Genomic DNA, 19,920 nt, shown 5'->3' with positions numbered 1-19,920 from the left:
AAATATAATATATATAATATGTAATATATATTATATAATATATAATTATAATGTTATATAATATATAATATAATCAATATATAATTTATGTAATTAATATATAATATAATATAGAATATAGAATATATTATGTATATATATTATGTATGTATATTATATATTGTGTATATATGTAAATATTGTATTATTATATATATTACATACATATGTAAATATTATATATATAATATTATCTATATACAATATTTATATATAAATATTATATACATATATAAAAATATTATATATATAATATTTATATATATAAATGTGCAAGTGTGCTGTTGCTGTGAAATCACAGCAAAATGATGCAGTACGATAGGGAGTAGTGAGAGAGCTCTTTTGTTCACCCTCTTGTGACATATTTTGATTATTGCATGTGTTTAAGATTTTGGTTTTATAGAATGTTTTTAAAAAAATCTCTTCATTATCTGTTAGTAACTGACATAGGTGTATTTGTTTTTTTCAGTTCGTGAATGATGCACAGGCTTGGTTGATTTATGCTTTATATGAAAAGAGCCATTTGGTTAAATGAGTTACTTACTCTTGTTATTTGGAATGGTTTCGGATGATGCTGTTTTCAAATGGTGTTTTCCATTTTCCCCCTTGTGTGTAGCTGGCGTACATCGTGGCAACCTTTGATTTATAGGTGTGCTGTCTGGTTTTGCCATGTTTTGTGTGCCTAAGATGTTTGGGGTATGTATCTCTTACCTATGTGAATGGGTAGTTTGGAGGAGGTGGCAGATGGCCTGTTGGGCCGTACTGTGAAGGTTGCGGAAGGCTACGGGCAGGCATCTCTTTTAATTGAGTAGGCAGTAGAATTCGAGTGCATTTCTCGAGTGTCTGATAGGTGTGCCTTGTAGGTTTCTTCAGATTCTGAGTCTCTGTTAATATAATGATTTTTAAATTTTTTGCAGAAGTGGCAGTGCATCAATTGACATTAGCAAATTTATTTTTGGTTTTATTAATTTAGGACTCACTTTGTCTCCTGTATTCCTAGTGGTCAAACTGATACCTAAACTTTGCTTCATGCCTTTAGTTGACAGAAAACACCCACCTAGCTAGATGCCATCCTAAGGTGACAAGGTAGGCAGGCACAAAGTGGTATAAAAACCATGACATAACATTCATCTTAGGCCACAGTGACCGTTTTGATCACTAAACAAATGAGACTCTTCTATATTTGAAAGTACAAAGTGTGAGGATGTTTTACATGCATGTGAGCATTTTCCTTCATGTTCTGCTTTACAAATGGATTTCTATTATGGAAACAGGAAGGTAGTAGCTATGATGTCAAAAAATTTTAGTTCTCCTTCTTTGTTCAGTATTTAAGAAGGAGTCTTATGGGCCCCTTCCTCGGGTAGAGGCATTGCCTGCACCTTTCGGTGATGCCTGGCACAGGATGGAAGCGGCCGAGTACCCCTAATCACCCCACCTGGAAGAGGCCTTCTCTACCTGGGGGACACCACTGCACAGGGCCCAGTCTAGCTTGTAGCCTTTGGTGGGGACCAGTGGATTCCTTTTGTTTGTGCTTGCTTTCTCTCGGTGCTCCCCAGGAGCGTGTCACAGGCCTAAAGCCATGTGGACAACACTGTCCTCTCTCATGGCTCCTCACAAGCCGGGGTTGCAGTGGTGCTGGCAGAAGAGGGTGTAGGCTTCTGAGTCTGATCACACCTCCTTTCGCTGGCAGCGGTTACTTCAGTACATTCAGTCTGGTTGAAGTTAGGTTTTCGGGCCTGGAAGCCGTGCTGCTCTTAGTGGCGATGGTGATGGTGGCAGAGGTGGTGGTGATGGTGATAGAGGATGAGGGACCTTTGCCCACTGTTGGTGGGACCGTAACTAGGTGCAGCCACTAAGGGAAATAGAATGGAGGTTCCTGAGTAGGTTAAAAATGGCACTATGATGCAGCACTTTAACTCTGGGTGTTTATCTGAAGAAGGCAAGATATGGAAATAACCCGAGTGTTTGTGATGGATGGATAAAGAAATTGTGGTAGAGATCCATCATGAAATACTACTCGGGCATTCAAAAGGATGAAGTCTTGCCATTTGTGAAGACGTGGATGGACCTCGAGGGCATCATGCTAAGTGAACTAAGTCAGAGAGAGAGACCATAGTGTATGATCTCTCTCATATCTAGAATCTTGAACAACAACAACAACAACAAAAGCTCATAAATGCACAGAACAGATTGGTCATTGCCAGAGGGAGAGGAGTGGGAGAAATGGGTGCATGGGGTATAAATTTATTCTACAATAAAATAAATAATAATGTGTACCTATGCAGTTCCAAGGCTTTTCTAAGTAACTTACAGGTATTAACTTGTTTATTCTTGCTAGCAGCATTGTGACATTGGGACTCCAGTTATCCTGAATTTAAAGAAGAGGCAAAGAGGGGCGCCTGGGTGGCTCAGTTGGTTAAGCGTCCGACTTTGGCTCAGGTCATGGTCTCGCGGTCCGTGAGTTCGAGCCCCACGTCAGGCTCTGTGCTGACAGCTCAGAGTCTGGAGCCTGTTTCAGATTCTGTGTCTCCCTCTCTCTCTGACCTTCCCCCGTTCATGCTCTGTCTCTCTCTGTCTCAAAAATAAACGTTAAAAAAAAAAAATTAAAAAAAAAAAAAAAGAAGAGGCAAAGAACGAATAAGGGATTTATTTGCTTAAAGTCACGACGATAGTAAAATACCAGACTGATGTCCCCAACCACAAGGACAGCCAGCTGCTGAGGTGACTTGGCCCCGTCTATAATGCGTACATTTATTATTGACTTCTGTCTTTCCAGTCCCACGAGGACACACCTTAGGAGGCTACTGATGAGGAGTGTGGGCCCCAGTCTCCAGCCGTCTTAAACTCAAGTTCTGGCTTGGTGGCGTGGTCGCCCTTTCACTGTGAGCTTGGGAAAGCTCGACACAGCAGCCCTGCATTCGTGCCTCCATTCCAGAATGTGCACTGACAGCCTACTGTGTGCCAGACACTGAGGTGTGAGGGATGTCACACTGGGGACAAAATCCTTGTCTTCATGGAGTTTCGTTTCTAGTGAAAGAAACAGACAAACGGGTAAACAGAAGATACCATGACAATCGTAGGAGAGTGGTGAGTGTAATGGGGAAACTAAAGCAGGCTGTGGAGATGTAGAGGTTACAGAGGGGGCTGTTTTGGACAGAGGCGTTTTGGGGGCAGCCTGTGAGGCGGTGCTCTTTGATCTGAACTATGAAGACAGAGAGTGAGCCACGCGGGTGTCTGGGGAAGAGCGTGTCAGGTAGAGGCGGAGGCCCTAGGTGGAAGGTGCATGGCATGAGCCTCGAGGAGGCCTGTGTGTGGGTCTACTGCTTTTGCTAACACGTAAGTTATATAGTTTGTAGTGTGGGTGCAGGTGTGTGAAGCCTCTTGATTCTCTGTCAGAAAGACCATGTTCTTCTGACCCTCATTGATCATGTAAATAGATGGCTTGGCACTTCTAAAGGCCCTGCATTAGTTATTGCTGTATAACATATCCCTGCAAACATAGCCACTAAAAACAGCATTTGGTTATTACCTCACCGCGTCAGAAAGGCAGGAGTCAGGGCCTCGTTTAGAGTCATCTGAAAGGCTGTGATCATAGTAGTGTCTATGAGGGCTGAGTTCTCTCAGAAGGCTTGACCGGGGAAGGGCCCCCTCCTGAATTCTCATAGTTGTTGAGAGCATTTGGTTCCTTACAGGCTGTTGGATTGAGGGCCTCAATTTCTTGCTGGCTGGCAGTTGGAGGCCACCCTCAGTTCCTTGCCATGTGGCCCCCTCCAAATACTGATTTACAACATGGCAGCTTCCTTCTTCAGAGTTATCAAAGGAGAGAGTTTCCTTGTAAGACAGGTGTTATTAACACAAGTGACATCCTAACATCTTTGCCATATTATTGGTTAGAAGCAAGTTAGAGATCCGGCTTACCCTTAAGGGGAAAGGATTACAAGGGCATGAATACTGGGAGGCAGGGATTTTGGGGGCCACTGTACAGTCCGTTAGCAAGAGGCCCATACAAATAACTGGAGCCACCCATTGGGAATGCTTGATATAGTGTGTTTATCTCTATTTAACAAAACTCTTTGCTGTTCGGCGCCTGGCTGGCTCAGTAGAGCATGCGAGTCTTGATCCCAGGGCTGTAACTTTGAGCCCCATGTTCAGGGTAGAGATTACTTAAAAATAAGATCTTTTTTAAAAAGCTAAAAACACCCACAAAAAACTATTGAGTGTTAAAATGCTATGGGTGTTTGATAATTAGTAAAAAGAAGCAAGGTTTTTAGCTCCTCTAGGAGATAAGTTGTAACTAATTAGGAATTCCCGCTGAACTTATTTTTCTATTTCTGTCTCCTACCAGCTGTTCTTCTGAGTAGGGCGGAGACAGCACAGGTCAAATCTTGACCTCTTGATCGAATCTGAAATTGTTGATTCCTTCTTCCACCTTTAATCCTCTTTTCCTTACCTTCCCGGCAGCCCCTCCTGTGGTTTGTCTTCTTCCTTCGCCTTTGTTCCTTGACATTCTCCTCTTCTGGAACATTTTCTGTTTTGCTGTTGCAGCTTAACCTCTTTGTCTTCTCCACGTCCCTTTTACACGCTCAGTAAGTGTGTGCTGACCATGTCCCCTAAAAGGCAGGATGCCAGGTTTGAATTTGACTTAGTAGGCAGAGGTTTTCAAGCTGGATTCTGATGAGATTGCGGGGTTCTCAGGGGCTGTAGGTGACAAGGTAGGTAGGCAGATGTAGAACTGTCACTTGCTGCTGCTTGGCGAAGGACCTGTTGCTAGTCTGAGGCCAGATGCATACAGAAATAGAGAGTCCGTGCTGAGACACCTTTGATGGGGTTTTACGTTTGTTTTTCTGGTTTTGGTACTTCAGTTGGAAGTAATACTACTTTGTGCCATACCCTATGCCTTTATGACAGCTCTCATGGACTTTTAAAGTATGGCTTGATTCTTGCTGGCAGTACCTGTGACATGAACGCATATCCCTTAGTGACAGGCTGTATTTACAGGCTGTATTTGCTGTAAATACTTGAAAAACTGTTGCTGACAATTCAAGGCTAATTAATGAATTTTTGGATGGTCCCAGTTTATTGATAACCCAAGTTGATTATTAGTTGTGACTTAATGAAACTATTGCCAAATGGCACATATGGGCAGGCAGGCTACAGACAGCCCTCCTGTTCCTCTGCAGTCTCTGAGATTTCTTTGTTGGCTTTGTATCTCCTCTCCGCTCTATTTTGTTTAGATCATTTTTGGAAGATTAGTACATCACATCACATTACGTTTTGGGGGAGATGACTTTGTTTTCTACCCAGAGATCAACCTGAATTTGGTCCTGGAAGAGGTGTTCTCGATACGTGTAATTAGATAATGTCCTCTTCCAACAGAATCCATATACAAATAGATGTAGCAACCTTCGGTCTTACCTGCAGTCTTTCTCCTTCGATGTGGAAACCAGAGTTTTGAGCAAGAATTTTTCCAAATGGAAGTTGATCCCCTAGACCAGTGGACTCAACCTAGTCAGCTTGAGGAGAGAGATGCTGGCCTCCTTGAGTTCGTGTAAATAAAAATACAGGGAGGAGGGGAACCTGCTGAATGAATCCGGTCAATGTGACAAAGAGCTATTCCTGTAAGATATTTTGTCCTCTGACTTATAAAACTTCCTTTTTGTTTTTCTCTCTTGCTTCTTTTGTGAAACTTGCTATTTTCAGGTGTTTTGATGTTTGGGGAAAGTTATAAATGGAATTGTGTATTTCAGAGAAGGTCAGGCTTAGGAGTCATCACTCATCACATGCCTATCTCTCTTTTTTATTTTTAAACGGCACACGAGTGTCTGACTTGCACATGGTATTTCTTGCTTGGCAGGCTGGTGCCAGACTCCGTGTCTTTTGTTTTTAAGAGATAAATGTCTGGTGGTTTTTGTTTTGCCGTGAGACACATGTGAGTCATACGTATCATGAACCAAGTCCTTCCTCCAAACCTCTAATTGTTTTGGACAACTTACCTACACTTCATCATCTAGAAGCTAATTTATTAAAAATTCCAACTGCGTGTCCATTTATAAAAGTTTGGTTAGTCATCGACACTTTATCGTCGATATAATTATTTCTTGATCGAGGGAACTACCAACCCTGTTGGCACTAACTTTGTTTTTGTGCTTGCAACGTTGATTGTAAACTTAGAAAAAGATTAAAAATGAAGATGTAGGCCTCAGTCTCTGTGACTTCCTTCCTTCTTGGTCATGGATAGCACCAAAAATCTAGATTTTACTAGTGTGTTTAATCCTGTGAATGGCACTCTCTAATGCAGTCGTTAGTGTTTTGTTAAGAAAGCAAACAATACTATGATCAAAAAGAGACTGAAATATTTTATATTACTTTATTGAATAACTTGCTCAGTGCTATCGAAATGATCTTTATTTTCTCAGCGTATTATGACAGGTACTATGTGTGACAGTTAGAATGGATGGCAGAGCCGGACTGTCCGGGATTCGTGTATTATCTCTACCATTTAACTGGTTCCGTGATGTTTGAGATATTTGTCAAACAACTGGGTCTCTCCATGCCTTTGTTATGTCTTTGTAAAACAGGGAATAATAGTAGCACCTACTTCACAAGGTTGTTTTCAGGATTAATTTAATGAATATATATAAAGTGTATATGTGAACAGTGCCTGGCATTGCCTACAGGTACATAGAAGTCTTAGCTATCATTGGTCACCTTTTTGATTGTCTGGTTTTACAAAGGTTTGTTAATAACAGCAGAAATGTATTTACCATATATTAAAAGCATGTACTAAGATTTAAGTGTTTTTAAAACTAAAAATTTCCAGCAGAAAGCTACTTTTTATCTATAACTCTTAAGAAAGAACAGTTGGATTGAAACACTCCATTATAGGGTTTGTTGCAAAGCAATGTTTTAGACCAAAAACAAACTTAAAAAATAAAAAAAGTCTGTCCATGGAGTTGAATGGGAGACTCAGTGATGTGGTTCTGCCTTTTTTTTTTTTCAGCATTGTGTCCTTTTAACATTTCCTAAGTTCCTGATTGAAAAAATAAAGACAGGTGATTTTCAACAAAGTAGCTATGTCGTCTTTATATGCCTTATATCTAGAACTTAAGTTTTTGTTTTTGTTTTTTTTTGACTGTGGACATACTTCCATATTATTGTTTTAAATAGTCTTTTTTTTTTTTTAATTGGGAACATTTCCTTGAACATTCACATAGAGTATCAAAAGAAGTTTTTGTTTGTGGTTGGAAAAAAATGTCTTTAACCTGCCAACAGAACTTAAAATTGCATAAGAAAATGGGTGTTGATGCAGAGGAATGGTGTGTAGGCAGCAGATCTCTTGTTCTGTCTGAAAACAGTGATGAAATACAAACAACCAGTGTGGAACTGCTGTTGCTCTGTTTCAGTGTGGGAAAGACAACTTCAGAGGAGGAGAAAAACTGCTGTTTTAATGCTTTTATTATATTTTAGGCATGGGACTTTGTTGGCAAGCATTACAGGGATCACAGAAAGCTGAGATCTATAAAAAGTACTATGGTGCCTGTTTCATTCTATTTATGTTGAACTTTAGCAGGAGTTTGGGATTCATTTTTGATCTTTAAGTGCTCCCGTGAACTCTTGAAATTATTTATAGAACTTTGCTTTTTTTTTTTTTTTGAAGCTTTTATGATGCCTTGTTGTCATTAACCAGTGTTTTACTCTTTTGTTTTGGTTTTGGTTTTTATTGTAGTAAAATATACATAACATAAAATATACCGTTTTAACTATTTTTAAGTGTCACATTCAGTGGCATTAAGTACATTCCTATTTTTGTGCAGTGGTCACCGCCATCCACCTCTAGAACTTTTTTATGGTGCCATTCTGAAACAGTGTATCCATTAAACAATAGCCCCCAGACCCCCCTGCTGTGGCAACCACTATTCACCTGTCTGTCTTTATGAACTTGACTATTCTAAGCACCTTATGTAAGTGGAATCATATAACATGTGTCCTTCTGGTTTATCCATGTTTTATCAGAATTTCACTTTTTTTAAATGTTTATTTCTGAGAGAGAGAGAGAGAATACAAGCGAGGGAAGGGCAGAGAGAGAGGGAGACACAGAACCTGAAGCAGGCTCCACATTCTGAGCTGTCAGCACAGAGCCCGACGTGGGGCTTGAACTCACGGACCTCGAGATCATGACTTGAGCCGAAGTCGGACGCTCAACTGACTGAGTCACCCAGGCACCCCCAGGATTTCGTTTTTTAAGGCTGAGTAACAGTCCTTTGTATCTGTATACCACATTCTATTTAGGTGTTCTCCCGTTGATGGGCAATTGGGTTGTTCTACCTTTGGCTATTGTGAATAATACTGCTATAAACATTAGTGTGCAAATATCTGTTTATGTCCCTGCTTTCATTTCTTTTATGTGTATATTGGAATTGGAATTGTTGGATTACATAGTAATCCTGTGTTTAATATTTTGAGGAACTGGCATACCGTTGTCTACGCTAGCCACACCAGTTTATACTCCCACTGTCTGTAGAATCTTGTGGGTGTGTGTGTGTGTGTGTGTGCACGTGTGCGCGCATGTGTGTGTATACAAGAGTCAGTCATAAGATTTCATCAAAAACTCAAGACTGTAATCTTTGTATTTAGTCTTTAACAGATTCACTTCAATTCCTGCATACTTAATACAATGAGTAGTGTAGTATAGATATTAATTATATTAGGTCTATCCACTTGTTTTCTCATTCCACTGAAACTTCTGTGGGTTGATGAAACGCAAGGAGTTATCCTTCAAGTTTAGTTACATGTGTTAACACCAAATAGGTAACCATCATTAGGTAGAGTCTTGTGTTCAAGTGTCTTGATAAACAGTATTCGTTCTCAGGCTCAGAAGATCGAGATGTCAAAACACAAAAAGTAGCCTTCAGTTCTGTACTGAGTATGGTAGCAGATTGGCATTAATAATTTTGATTTCTTATCTGTACAGAAGAGATTTGGCTTGTAGGCCAACAGAATCTACTGTGTGCCTTTCAGTACTTGGAGAGACTATTTTCAGTGTGAATATGATAATGGATTTCTTTATGTAAATAGATTTTTAAAATAGGTTTCTGGTCTATTTTAAAATGGATTATTATCAATCAACGACATTATCATAACTTGAATTTTTTTCATCTAACTTTAGAATGATGACTAGCAAAAATATAGTAGAAATATGACTCGTTTTCACTTCCTTCAAATAAATAAACCCAGTGACAGAAGTCCAATATTATGTTTTGTCCTAGATCCCCATAACACTTTAAAATTATATGAAGTTGAGCACGATAATATGAGCTACTATTCAAGATTCTCTTCATTCTATTTTATTTCTTAAGGCAGAGGATTTGTGTCATAAAGGAGTTTCCTTCCTTCCTTCCTTCCTTCCTTCCTTCCTTCCTTCCTTCCCTCCTTCCCTCCCTCCCTCCCTCCCTCCCTCCTTCCCTCCTTTTTAAAATATGGAACACTTCACGAATTTGTGTGTCATCTGTGGGCAGGGGACATGTTAATCTTCTCTGTATCGTTCCAATTTTAGTATATGTGCTACTGAAGTGAGTGCAAGGATTTTTTTAAAAAAATGAATTTTAGAGTCCTGTATTTTGGGACCAAATTTAAAAATCCAAAACTGGGGCAGCTGGATGGCTCAGTCAGTTAAGTATCTGACTCTTGACTTTGGCTCAGGTCATGGTCTCATAGTTTGTGAGTTTGGGCCCCCACATCGGGCTCTGCTCTGACAATGCAGAGCCTGCTTGGGATTCTGTCTCTTTCAATCAATCAATCATTCTCTCTCTCTCTCTGCCCTTCCCCCCTTTCAAAATAAATAAATAAACATTAAAAAATCCAAAACAAACCAAAGAAAATTGCATATAACTCTAACATAGTAAGACTGCAATAAAAGAAGTTGCCCCTCCCAAATGGAGTGATGCTCTGACACCCCACCTCTTCTTTCATCTCCTTTCATTCAGGATCACTTTGTGGGTATGACTGGGGCAAATCTCAGCACTGTCTTTGGGCAGGAGAAGAGGTTGAGAACAACCAGTACTGAAGTATTAGATTACATTTTAGAAAACCTGGTTTTTGCTTCTTCAAGTCAATTAGCTGAATCATTCGGTCTCCATTTTTTACTCATTTTTTTTTTTTTTAATTAAAAAAATTTTTAAAGTTTGTTTTAAAAGAGAGAGCGAGCAGGGGAGGGGCCAGAGAGAGGGGGAGGGAGAAAGAATCCAAAACAGGCTCTGCACTGTCATCACAGAGTCCAATGCAGGGTTTGATCCCACAAACTGGGAGATCATGACCTGAGCTGAGATCAAGAGTTGGATGCTTAGCTGACTGAGCCACCCAGGTGCCCCTCCATTTCTTGTTTGTAAAATGTTAGGCTTGAACTAGAAGGATGTACTTGTTGAGGGGGTGTGGGGTGTGTGTATGATTCTGGAGTCTTACTTAGCAACACTCAAACTTCAGAAACCCAGGAAATTCCCCCAACAGTCTCATAGAGTTTCTATAATGTCCTAACCCTAGAATTCTCTTCTAGTTCGAAGGAAAGGACTGTCCATCTTGTGAACCTCAAAATCTCCCAGCACAAGGCATTTCTCACAGTTAGCACCTAGAGAGAATGCAAATGCATAGAAAATTATTCAGATTAAGGAAGATACAAATTGTCATGGCAACAAACACTATTTAATTGGTTCTTTGAAGCTCTTAATGGGTTTGGTGGCCCTATTCGTTATGTGGATCCATACATTTCGACTGTAGATCATAGAAATCCTAATGATAATGAGATACAGTGACTTGTAGAACTCAGAGTAGGAGATACACCTTAATCCAGTGGTGTTGTCTGCATTTTTCTGTGATTTCTTTGACTCTGTCTTCCTTTGGCTTTAACCTTAGGGGTCAAATGGTCTTTAGTTCATAATCTGTAAAAGGAAGGGGTAATATTTTAAGAGACTATTTCCCCCAAACTCTCAGTGCATTTCGTTGAATTTTATCCTTGTACAAGTATGAACTAATTCTTGGTTCCTTGAGAAAGCCGTGCACCAATTGGCTTAGGTCTGAGTTCCTGGGCTAACCGTTTATGAGAGGAGGAAAGGAATTACTTCCCTTTGATTAATCATGCCCTAGAATACTCTAGAATTGAAGACACAGTGAGTTCACCTTGACCTGAGAAAGGAGGATGACAGGAGGGAGGGGTCCATTCTTGAACAAAACCAGTATTCTTTTAGGACATGGAATGGGACCAAGTCCAGGGCGGGGTATACCAGCGTGTCCTGTCGTTCACCCTTTCCACTCCCAAATAGCCATATACATTTTTCCTCTTACGCGTGTTCCTAATGAAAATTTGCCCTTAGATGAAACGCTCTCACTGCCTCCCCAAAAAAGGACTTTTCCAGGTCTCATCTAGTTCCAACAGCAGGATCTTTAGTGATGTATTGTCTTCTTTCTCAAATCTGAGGGAGCATCTCATGGTCTTGCCCCCTGTGGCTGCAGAATAACATGTCTATCCGTAGTGCTCAAGCCAGACCAGGGAGATTGCAGTAGACGTTCCCATGTTTAAAGGAGGATCCTGGAAAAGTACACACAAGGATCAGTGATCACTCTTTCCTAGTCCAGGAGAGTTGGGTGCCCCTGTACTGGGAGAAGGTTAATTTCTTAGTGATTTTTATCTCTGAGAGTGTCTCCTTTTCCCTGGTCTCCCATGGCCTCTCAGGGGTGGCCTTTGAGAAGGACTGAACGACCATTGGAAACTGCAACTGCACTAACTCTCTCACCTCTTGTGGGGAATTGGGAGGGAGGGACCTCAGGTTGCCTCAGATCTGTGGTTCTCAGTGTGGTCGGGACCAGCCACATAGCAAATAATGGGCTGTCACCCCAGACCTAATGACTCAGAACAGGGGCTCCAGTGGTATGTCCTTCAACACTACCTCCCAAAGCATCAAGTGCGCTTTCTAGTTTAAGAGCCATTGACTTAGACGTTTAGCGTTTTTTTTTGTGGTTCTTTGGCAAATCAACTCCCTTAAAACTAAGTGGGCTACTAGTTGGTTTATGGTCAGTTCCATTTGCAGTAATCGTAGTAGCAGAGACCCTGCCTGGTCATTGTCTCTGAGCCTGTCAGAGCCTGCTCCTGCCCTGTCTTGGCCTCTGCTTGTTCCCTGTCTTTGTGCTGCACCTTAATTGCACTTTCACAAGGAAGTGTATTGTCATCTCTGTTAGGCATGGGTATGCCTGTTAGAGGGAGGTGCTTGGGAAAGGACCCTTGTGGGGGTAGGTCAGGTGTCTTCCAGGCTCCATTCTGCTCTCCTGGGAAATTTCTCACTTCACAGCCTCTGTTTTCGCAAGCTTTAGCTCTGTTTCCACTAGCATGGCTTTTTGGTTGGTTGGTTGGTTGGTTGGTTGGTTGGTTGGTTGGTTAATTGGTTGGTTTGTGTCTGAACCGTACTGGAGTCCACATTACTGAACTTTGAGCTTTTTTGGGTTATAGAGGTGGAGAGGGCCTCTCATATCAAAGATCTGTTTCTCCCCTCCTTGCTTTCAGCCTAAGCTTATCTTTATCTAGGCTACAGGAAGCAGGCAACACATTTCTTCCGTCTTAATTTTTGTACCATTTACGTTTCTTTTTCTTGAAGCAGCCATAATAAATACTTGGAGCAGACCATGAGGTTTAAGGTATTGGCTCTTCGGTTAAGAGTGCTGATGTTAAACTCTATCAGAGTTAGAAACTGGTGCCACCAACAGATGGGAAGCAGATAAGGAAAAGCCAGTCCTTTCTCTCCTGTCTAGCCTTTCCATCTCCCACTTTTGACCCATGGCCTCATGGGGACAAGCTGGCAAAACATGGAATCCATGGAATAGAACTCAGCAATAAAGAACAATGCACTGTTGATACACTCTACAGTATGGATGAAAGCGGTCAGACATAAAGGAGTGTACACCTTATGAGTCTATTTATATAAAACGCTACAAAACTAGTTTATCATGAATACTAACGGTGAGAGAAAGTTGGGGTTCCGGCTCCTGGGCTGGAGAGGTGACAGACCGGATGGAAAAAAAACAAACGGACACAAGAAACCTTCGGGGTTGATAATTTCACAGATGCATTCATTTATCAACTGTCATCAAGGTGCACATTTTATTTTTCAGGGAGAGAGAGCACGTGCACGTGCAGGGGAGGGGCAGAGAGAGAGAGAGAGAGAGAGAGAGACAGAGGATCCAAAGCGGGCTCTGTGCTGACAGCAATGAACCCGATGCAGGGCTCAAACTCAGGAACCGTGAGATCATGACCTGAGCCCAAGTCGGAAGCTCAACCGACTGAGCCACCCGGGTGCTGCAAAGTGCATCTTGTAAATACGTGCAGTGTACTGTATGTCAGTTTTATCTCAGTAAAGCTAGTCAGATTACTAATACATTTCTCCATTAAAATAATGCAGATGAAGCAAACAGCCTCCCCCTCCAAAATAAAACAAACCAAAACAACCCCTCGAATCTTCGTTACTGTAAGTAAAAAAGAGGTGGGTGCCTACACTCTTCCTGGCCCTTAATTAGTCTGTGTCCTGTAAATTCTTACAACTTCCGTCTTCTTCTCTGAAAACCAGAGCCCCTACCACCTGTCTCAGGGATACCTCCCAAGGAGTCTGTGCACATTGAAAATGAGGTGAGAGTGTGTTATGTGAGTTAACACCATTCTTCCTCACAAGATCCCTCCTCCTGAGCATTGAAAAGATCCTTCAGGAGCTTCGATTTGGCCTCCTTTTCCTTCATAGATGCAAGGAGAAAGTGAGAGTATATGTCCCACAGATACGCTATACCTGCATTTTTTGGTAGTGAGTTAGTTGGGTAACTGTGTCATTAATTTGAAGCTGTCTTCAAGAAATGGCAGTGGGAAAAGATATGTCTTGAAGCAAATCAGGCTGATGATGTGTGACAAAGGCTGTTTGATTTTCTGAGTTTCAGTTATTCTGTAACCACAAATGGAGTAGATTGGTATATTATAAAAATATTTTCTCAAAAAAACCCCACAAAAAAACAAAAAAAAAACAACAAAGGCCGGGGCGCCTGGGTTGCTCAGTCAGTTAAGCGTCTGGATTTCAGCTCAGGTCATGATATCATGGTTCATGGCACTGAGCCCTGAGTTGGATTCTACACTGACAATGGGACGCCTGCTTGGGATTCTCTCTCCCTCTCTCTGCCTCTCCCCTGCTTGCACACACATGCTCTCTCTCCTGTCTCTCTCTCAAAATAAATAAATAAACTTGGAAAAAAATAAAAGCATCAAGAGGTAATCCTATCTAGAAACTCACCTTTACACTACAGCTATCCTGTGGCAAGTTGAATGAGACAAGAAAGAGATAATCTTATTCCTGGCGTAAATACTCCGCTGGAGTGTGCATCTGGTGACTAGTGACTGCGCAGGGTTTATGGCTGTTTCATGTTAACATTTTTGTAGCTGACAAGTGACTTTTTTTTTTTTTTTTTACAAATAAGAGAAAAAGAAAGTGGTTGAGTTTTTCCAGCAATTAAAGGATCCAAAAATGTCAATAGAATTTGAGAATTTACCATGTGTTATATATGTTTTACTTGCTTTTACTGATATCTTTCTTTTGTAATGATGAAATTTAGATGACTTAGGATTCACCTTTGGTCATGGATGTCAGGAGATACCAGTGGAAGCACTGTGCGTTAGTCTGGCAGTTGGAGTCTGTCTTGAAGCAGCATGGTCTGGGGCGTCTTAGTTTCAAATCCTAGTCTCACCACTCAGTAGCCTTTAATAAATTACTTAGTCACATTCTGTCTCAATTTCTTTATCTGTAAAAGAAGGGCAGTAACAACGCAGACCTCATGAGGTTGATTAAAAGGGCTCTTATATATGTAAAGTGCTTAAAATAGTGCCTTCCATGCAGTAAGCATTGTGTAACTATTGGCTTACTATTTATTACTATGCCCGCAAGAGTGTTTTATTTTTAGAACTCCATACTTGGAAAGATTTTTTTTTTTTATACGGTGTATACAAATTGAGCATTTAAACATGAATGTTTGTCAGATTGGAAATAGAGTTTTTGGGGAAAATACAGTAAGGCTTTTAACACTTGTTAGCAGGTTTGTCTTCACAAGAGTTAAAGCAATTTTCACTCCTATCAGCAATCAGTAAGCCTCCCTAGAAGTGGTATTATTAAGCCAAATTAGAATGTCTTTCTCTAAAAAAGAATCTTAAAATGAACCCGTTTTCCCGATTTAACCTAGGGGTTTTCGAAAAAGTAAAATAAGATAGGAGGTATTTGGGAATATAAGGAAGAATTATCCTATACAATCTACTGAAAAACAGGAAAAAAAAAACATTTAAGGGTAGGCAAGGAATCTTCTCTGGGAAAACCAATAAACAGCTTTCCTGTTAACTTGTTTCATACTGTTTGGGAGCTATGGGCATTCACGCACCTGGCTTGATCTATAATATTTGGGTAAACCGTTGTACGTATTGCATCAGTTGATTCTTTTTTAAAAAAGAAAACATTCCATACCTTGGTGTTTGCCTATATATCGAGGTTTACTGGGGAGACAGAGTTGTCCTATGACTTACTTTGGCCTCCTTCGGAGGGCAGCTTCCTTAGGGTTGTGACCCGCCTCTTGGGAAGAAAGTTCTCAACTGGTATATTATTCATCTTGAAACTATTATTCTTTACTGTTCCTGTTCCAGTTCTTACATTTACGTTATTCCCTCCATCTGAGGTGTAACATCCCTTTTGTGTCCTAATGTTTCTGAGAAACAGCATAATAGTTCTTTAAAAAGGATTAAATTCTATACTTAATAGGGGTAGCTTTTATCTCTCCCTCTTCTTGCCCCAATAAAGAAAAAAAGGAGCTGTCACTGAATTGAGAGGGAATCCTCCAGTCTTTCAAGGAAATACGGTGTAATATGTATGAAGGAGAATTGCACCAAAATATTGTGCAAGAGGCCTGAGTGGGAGACGCTTTCCTCCCACGGAGGTTTGGGTGGGACAGTTAGCTGTCCTTTTAGGACCTGCTAGTTCCCTCATTTTATCTCCAATAACTGATTTTTGTTGTGATCCTGCCTTAGTTTATACTCTCTAAAAGCTAGAGATGGACAATTGAATTTTACTTAATTTAGTGCTAACTAGAATCGAAATATTCAAATTTGGAGAATTTGTTGAAATTGGTGGGTAATTGCATAAATGCTTAGGCATTACTTTTCCATTTTGGCTTAAAACACCTCCTCTCTCTTCATTATATAATTACACCATTATTTGACCCAAACAATTTTAAGTTATTTTCCCACACAGATTAGACAATTATCTGAATTTAGCTTTCTAGTTTCAACACAGTGGAAATAAAAGATTTTTTTTTTCTTTTCCCAGGATGTTTTGACCCATGTTAGAACAATACCTCTTATCCTAGGCGCCAAAATGTGGTACCTGTTATAAGTTATAGAATTAACTTCAGCTAGTGTTTCCTGTGAGATTTCACCCTGGCAGACGTCAGCCTCCAGAGCCACTGAGGAAGCAAAAACAATAAACTCTGCTTGCTGATATTCCTTTACTTTTTAATATATTCTGAGGTCTGTTATTCAGGGCTTGTTGTGGTTGTTGTTGATACATTCATTGCGAAGCCTTCAGGAGGTTAATCCCGAGGTAAGTCTTGGCTACAGATCACTTCCCACATATTGTCCTTCAGAATATTTGGAAGTGAACAGTGTGCCTGGGTGGCTCAGTTGGTTAACCATCTGATTCTCGACTTTGGCTCAGGTCATGATTTCACAGTTCGTGGACCTGAGCCCCAGGTTGGGCTCCACGCCGACAGCATGGAGCCTGCTTGGGATCCTCTGTCTCAACCCCTCCCCTGCTCGTGCTCTAAATAAACTTAAAAATAATAAACTTAAAAAAAAATTATTTGGAAGTGAAGCTTTAGCGTTCCTTAGTTTAATAACAGTTAAATGTTAACTATTAAGCCACAGGAAGTAAATAAAATGTTGTTTCTGATATCATTATGTAAATTTGCCTTCAGCTTTGTTATATGATAATCATACTACACGTACAGATTCCTTGGTTCCGTGCTTGCATGTTCTGATTCAGTATGTTTGGTAAGGAGGCCGGGTATTTGTACCGAAAAGTCAAAAACCCAAACTAAAAACCAAAAACAACCAAGGAAAAAAAACACCCTCCAAGATGTTGAGAACATTTAATGGTGGAAATGGGGAAACTGTGTGTGTGTGTGCATGCGTCTGTGCACTCACTCACGCATGCTTGCTTGTATGTTTGTGTTTTTTATACATCCACTTGGCTATATATATATTTAAGTTTACTTCGTTATTTTGGGAGAGAGAGTGTGCATGCGAGAGAGGAAGGGGGGGGGGGAGGGAGAATCCCAAGCAGGCTCCATGCTGTCAACTTCAGAGCCCGATGCAGGGCTTGAACTTACGACCAAGAGATCAAGACCTGAGCCCAAATCTAGATTAGAATGCTTAGCCGACTGAGCCACTCAGGTGCCCTGAAAGAATAAGTCATATATATTTGTTATTTACAAATACACATGCCTTGATGTGATCACATATGGCTATTCAGGATTAATACACACAGTGGGTAAATAAAGTCTACTGTGGTAGGAGATACATAATTGCCTTCAGGGGCCCTATTTTGTTTTTAGTTTGGCTATTCATAAGTTAATTCATGTCTGTAGTAGAGTCACGTTGTACCTGTCTTCCACCTTTAATGGTCAGCCAGCTATTTTTGCTTTGCTAACAAGTATAATTTGGTGACTGTAAGTATCTTTGGTGCTGTCTTTGAATGGTGCAGATACTAGCTCAGCATTGATCTTTTGTACTGGTTTCATTGTTGTATAAAACTAAAAATAGCATTGTAGGTGGGATAGAGGAAACATTTTGGGAAAGTGTGTGCTTTATGGTTGACAGAATGTCATCATCTTCCACCATGCTATTTTGGTAAACTCATTAAGAAAACAGTTGTTGCTAGTAGGGGTGTGGGACTTTGTCTCCCAGGGAGTAAACCACTAGCTACAAATAGAACATGCTGAAAATCCATCTGGAATTATTACTGTTACTATATTTCTATATGTATCAGTTGGTGTGTCATCTGACTCAGGATAATATTCAGTGAAGCCTTTTTTTTTCCTTGCTATTTTTTATCTGTACGTCTTCAGTTGTAAAGATTATTATAGAAATGTAAGGAAACTTAGATAGATGACATAGAATGATCTGCAGCAGTGTTTTTTGTAGACCAGCTTGGATTTTTGCTGGTTGCTGGTGAAATGAGAGATAGGAGGAAAATCTAGTGAACTTTTCCTGAAGGTAAATGTGTGATCCTTCATCATGACACTCCTACTATTTTAGTGTTAAGATAGACTACTTTTAATTAAAATAATGACAGTACAGAGTGGTTTAATTTTTTTTTTTTTTAATGTCTTGTCTCCATACTGTTTTCCAGAGTGGCTGCACCAGCTTTCATTCCCACCAACAATGCAAAAGAGATCCTCTTTCTCCCCATCCTCACCAACATCTGTTGTTGCCTGAGTTGTTAATGTTAGCCATTCTGACAGGTGTGAGGTAGTATCTCATTGTGGTTTTGATTTGTATTTCCCTGATGATGAGTGATGTTGAGCATTTTTTCACATGTCGTTTGACCATCTGGATGTCTTCTTTGGAGAGGTGTCTATTCATGTCTTCTGCCCATTTCTTTACTGGTTTATTTGTTTTTTGGGTGTTGAGTTTGATAAGTTCTTTACAGATTTTGGATACTAACCCTTTATCTGATATGTCACTTACAAATATCTTCTCCCATTCTGTTGGTTGCCTTTTAGTTTTGCTGACTGTTTCCTTCGCTGTGCAGAAGCTTTTTATTGTGATGAGGTCCCAGTAGTTCATTTTCGCTTTTGTTTCCCTTGCCTCCAGAGACGTGTTGAGTAAGCAGTTGCTGCAGCCAAGATCAAAGAGGTTTTTGCCTGCTTTCTCCTTGAGGATTTTGATGGCTTCCTGTCTTATGTTTAGGTCTTTCATCCATTTTGAGTTTATTTTTGTGTATGGTGAAAGCAAGTGGGTCCAGGTTCATTCTTGAATTAGATTAGTTGGCCATACATTTGTGGGTCCATCTTTGGGTTCTCTATTCTTTTCCATTGATCTGAGTGTCTGTTTTTGTGCCAGGACCATACTGTCTTGATTACAGCTTTGTAGTATAGCTTGAAGTTTGGGATTGTGATGCCTCCTGCTTTGGTTTTCTTTTTCAAGATCGCTTTGGCTATTTGGGGTTTTTTCTGGTTCCATACAAATTTTAGGATTGTTTGTTTTAGCTCTGTGAAGAATGCTGCTATTATTTTGATAGGGATTGCACTGAATATGTAGATTGCTTTGGGTAGTATTGACATTTTAACAATATTTGTTCTTCCTATCCAGGAGCATGGAATCTTTTTCCATTTTTTTGTGTCTTCTTCAGTTTCTTTCATCAGCTTTCTTTAGTTTTCAGTGTATAGATTTTTCACCTCTTTGGTGAGATTTATTCCTAGGTATTTTATGTTTTTTTGTGCAACTGTAAATGGGATCGATTCCTTGATTTCTCTGTCACTTCATTGTTGGTGCATAGGAATGCAACCGATTTCTGTGTGTTGATTTTATATCCTGAAATTTTGCTGAATTCATGAATCAATGCTAGCAGTTTTTTGGTGGAATCTTTTGGGTTTTCCATATAGAGTATCATGTCATCTGCGAAGAGTGAAAGTTTGACCTCTTCCTGGCCGATTTGGATGCCTTTTATTTCTTTGTGTTGTATGACTGCAGAGGCTAAGACTTCAATATTGTGTTGAATAACAGTGGCAGGAGTGGACATCCCTGTCTTGTTCCTGACCTTAGGGGGA

The 19,920-nt window shown here is 40.2% G+C and overlaps 1 protein-coding gene and 1 non-coding gene across 6 annotated transcripts in view; one reads left to right on the top strand and one right to left on the bottom strand.

Moving 5' to 3' along the window:
- CDKAL1 (CDK5 regulatory subunit associated protein 1 like 1) overlaps positions 1–19,920 on the top strand; it is a 707,644-nt gene that overhangs the window by 266,680 nt on the left and 421,044 nt on the right. The window lies entirely within an intron of this gene.
- Positions 9,510–9,616, bottom strand: LOC122220796. The gene has a single exon (XR_006202978.1). It is a non-coding gene; the product is annotated as a U6 spliceosomal RNA (small nuclear RNA).

This window comes from Panthera leo, chromosome B2 (genome assembly GCF_018350215.1).
Source record: "Panthera leo isolate Ple1 chromosome B2, P.leo_Ple1_pat1.1, whole genome shotgun sequence".
In the NCBI taxonomy this organism is placed as follows: Eukaryota; Metazoa; Chordata; class Mammalia; order Carnivora; family Felidae; genus Panthera; species Panthera leo.
The sequence above is the reverse complement of the archived record's forward strand: the minus strand, read 5'-3'. Positions and strand labels throughout refer to the sequence as shown.